We start from the raw sequence: 4,779 nt of genomic DNA on the forward strand, positions 1-4,779 counted from the left end.
TTGATGAAAACCTTTTCTTTTGCCCATTTACTATTTATCATATCCGTAGTTACCTTCAGCGATTTAACGTTGCGGATTAAATTTTTACGCATTTCAAGTGAAGTTAATCTAGCCACTATTATATTTTGTTTTGACATAGTAGAGTTAATTCTATAGGCTTCGATTATATTTAGTTCCGTATTTGTTTTTTAACCAATTTCATCAATAATGGAAATACAATCTTCATTTTGAGTTTAAGGTATTGTTAATTCTACTGTTATACCAAGATTGTGTTGTTCAATTGCATCGATTTTGTGTTTTAATATAGAAACTTCTTCGGATAAACGTTTATTTTCATTAACAATTTTTTCATTTTCTAATTTAATAGTTTTCAATTTTATAATAACACTTTCAATTTTTTTGCTCTGGGAGCTCAAAAACGAAACTGATTTTATAAGTTCTTCGACATTTTTTCCTACAGACTTCTCATGTTGTGACACTGGTTCATTTGATTTTGGAGATTTTAGGTTAGTTTTTGAGCAGTTTGAAAAAGTAAATTTTGTTTTAGTATTATTAGTCATTCTACTAAAATTCGTTTCTGTATATCCCACACAATAATAATGTGCTACATTATTACAGATCGAACATATCATAGATTCACTTTTCGTTAACGCATCACAGCATTTCACACACTCTAACGACATTATAGATAACGTAATTACTATCGGCACAGTAAAGGTTAGATAAAGAATCAATCGATATACGAAACGAAATAATATAATACACTAGCGTACGAATAGAAACGATGATGATAATACTTTTATTACAAGAAAAATCATACCTATATGAGAGACGAGCACGTCCTTACCGGCGGCCAACCGAAACGCAACCGATTAAATTCAGTTGCAAAAAATATATATGTATATACCTATGTATGTAATTGTAGTTAATTTATTAGTGTATTGCCCGTTAAATTATGTTCAATAATAAACAAATTAACTCCATATTGCAATCACTTCATTTTTTTACATTCCCGCATGAGACGCTTTCCCGCATAATACGCTCTAGAGAGCTTATCCCTTAAAGAGCGTCTTAAGCGAGTTTTACTGTATGCAATATTATATTATTATTTATATTTTTTTATACCTACACCTCAATTTTTTCAGTATTTACAACGATTTTCGGCGTAGTTTTTATCAGCGTTCAATTTTAAATTTTTTACGATATTTGATATTGAACTGTTTCTAATTATTAATATATTGATTATTTAATATTAATAATTAGAAACAGTATACATGCATGATAGAATGACACATAGTCTTTGCTCAAAATCATTTTTTGTATGCAATGGTTTATCGTTGAATTCAAATCTAACACATTCATTACAATGACATAGGTAGGTATAGGTACTCGACAACAACTACTTTACAGCATAGCAGTACACCCTCCACTTTTTTTTTTCATGCTAGTTACATAGATGTATTTGTTTATTATTGTCATCAGCTTTAGATTTTTGTCTCTTATATAAAGTCTATTGACACATTCATCCAATTGTATTGCCCACAACTAGTCCAAAAACTAGTTCATCAAATAGATACATTTTAGCAATCTTGACAATATTGGGAGTACTAGACTGTAGTTTTGTTAATTGGTTTGTTGTTATTCATATTAAAATTGGTATTATTATTTATTGTCGGATTTTGTTGTGAAATTTTTAGACGGTCAAAACATTCATATAGAAAATAAAAAAAATTTTAAATATTGATTAGAACAAAAGTTATTTCACCTGTCGTGTCTCCCTGTTACACCATATAGGTACGGTAAACCTATATGTATATTGATTGTGATGGAGGATATTTATGATATTGTGCTGCAACGTATATATACTCAGTGCCTGCCTAGGTATATTATAGTATATATATATATATATATATATTATACGTGTACGATACTGAGTTCTATATTATATTAAATGAGTTACACGACCACAATTTGCATAAAATCGTTGTTTTCGTAGAGTTTTGAAAATGCGTGTGAATCATCTGTATATATAAAATATTGGGATAACCGCGATATAAATCGTCATCACAACAGTATTTATGACAATTTATCGGGAAACCCTCACAAGCGACCGCCGTAAAAACCGATGAAAATTTAAAACGATTTTCTGTTCGTTAAATATAACTATAGGTAGGTAATGATAATTATCATTGAACGATGTAATTGCGCGTTTGTGTACAGATTAAATAATATGACAAGCGTACGCTGATGTAATAATTAACCATGTGTTTATATTATATTACAAATTATTTGAAGTTGATGAACCTGTTGACCCTCAAGGAAAGTATGTATTTATTGTTGGTAAATTGAATGCCGATTCGCCTTCTAATTCATCGTATCATGTAACATCGAAAGTTCTTGAAAAAAACCAATAATTCAACTATAGCACAATTCGTGACCGATTCTCTTAAACCATATTGTGGCTCAAAGGTAACAATGATGATAAAGTTTTGTTGATATCATATGATGCTGCACATTATTCAAAACCATTTTCTTCGAATACTGTACCTGTAACTTTTTTTGCTAGTGGCATCCACTGAATTGCTCAAAAAATTACAATTTTTTTTCGCGACATTGATGAATAATGATTTAATAAATAGTTGAGAGCCGTTAGCCTTCTTTTACGTAGATCATTTTGAAAAGTTCTTCAAAAATATATTTCAATAGACTTGGAAGATTAAGCAAAAATCATTAAAAATTATAAATGAATTTCAAATTAACAAATTTTAAAATATAATCTTGCTTACAATAATGCACATTTTTCATCATTAAAAGTATCAAAACTCTTGAAACCTCTAATTTATCACTTTTAGAATCGTTAAAAATGTTAAAACAAGTGGACAATTCTGAAGAATGGAATATTCCTACTACAGCGCAAATAGAACAATAATTAAAACACGTTTTAAACAAAAATAAAAGATTAATGGTTTTAAAAGAAATTAATTTGTCTGATTTGTCTGATCAAAATAATTCACAAAATATATTAATAATTATTAGCCAATTTTAAATATGCACCGATAATGTATACACAGTTATCGCAGTTTTTCGTCCTACAGTTCACAGGAAAATTTGCGTCGGTGTAACTTACCTTGTTTTGTGAACTAATTCGACCGAGATTGACAATATTGGTGGTTGCAGTTTTTGGCACCTGATATAAATCGAACGTGATTCAAACTACTCCCTTAATTTGCATGATAATTGATAAATCCAAGAACGAAAACAGTTAAGTATTTTTTGAGTTTTTAGGAACCTACATAATCTACAATAAAACATGTTTTAAGATTTAATTTATTTTATCGAAACCATAAACGCCACGATTTGATGCGTGCTTTTACCTTATCTTCCCGAATGAACCAATGAAAACAAATATTAATTTCTCACATTACTAAGTTGTGACCAATATCAACAATTTATAAAAAAAATGTCCATTGCAAATTTTAAATTCTATGCTTAAATTTGAAATTAATTAATTGAGGGCCATTTATCGAGATAACAACTACTATCCTAAAACTAGATGAACCAAGCGAGAGACATTTACAAAATGTCATTAAAATTGGTTAAGTGGTTTTGGAGGTAAGCGTGAACGAACATAAAATAGGTAAGCACACAATATGTTTTATATATAAGAAATAATAGTTAGATAGATAACAACTTTATTGATTATTGATTATTAGCAAGCAACATAAAATACAAAGGTTTTTGAGTGACACAGTATATTAATCAATACGCACATATTATATAAATTTGGATAAATGAGGGAATACATTTAAAAATAGTCATACTAATAGTAATATAGGTATTAAACAATAAAAAGGACATAAGAAAAATGGTCTTACAAATTACAATATATTATTATAGTAGTGCAGATGGAAAAATCAAGCCGTTTATTATAATATTATGGTTTGTGTCTTTTAGGATTTAAGGATATATTTTCTTAGAAAATAAATTACAATTATTAGGTTCAAAAAATGAAAAAAAAAAGGAAATATGTTTTTATTCACCCCATCTTATATATATTTTTCTTATGGACCATAAAATTTCACAAAATAACTTCTGTTATCATTAATTTTAGCTTCACAGAAGGCAGTAGCTGGATTAAATTCTGCAAAATAAATTGGTGTTTTTAATTTTAGATTTGTTGAATGTGTGCATTAAATGTCCTACCACAATTTTGTAGAACTGGATTGTATACGTAACTATATGAAGTATGATGAGCAACTTATAAACCGAAAACCAGGCAACATTTTATTCATCTCAAATAGCGATTGTAATACATTTTTACAACAAACGTCAAACATATTGGAATTCCCAATTGTATCATAGTCCATAGACTATAATAAATTTTGAAATGTCCCAATCTTCTTTAATCTTACCAATAATTTTTACCATGACCGAAAAATTCTATCAAAATGAATGAATAGCCCCAAAAATACAAAAATATAATATAATGTCTATGTCTAACACGCCATGACAACTCGGAGTCGCTAATTAATAATATCCTCATATCCACTGGGATGTCCTGTAATTCTTGTTACATAATTTACTTGAGCTGAAAAAAACTACGAGGTTATTCTCACATCTCAGTACACATTTACTTGATCGCTGCCTTAATCAGTCACTAACTTGAGTCGGGACCTACACCACTTGCCCAAATCATTTTTTGTATATTTTAATTAGGTACCTATCATGTGTTCAATATTATAAAAACAATTTTACTGCAAAACCGTTCAAACACCATAA

This window comes from Acyrthosiphon pisum, chromosome A2, assembly GCF_005508785.2.
Source record: "Acyrthosiphon pisum isolate AL4f chromosome A2, pea_aphid_22Mar2018_4r6ur, whole genome shotgun sequence".
Lineage (NCBI taxonomy): Eukaryota > Metazoa > Arthropoda > Insecta > Hemiptera > Aphididae > Acyrthosiphon > Acyrthosiphon pisum.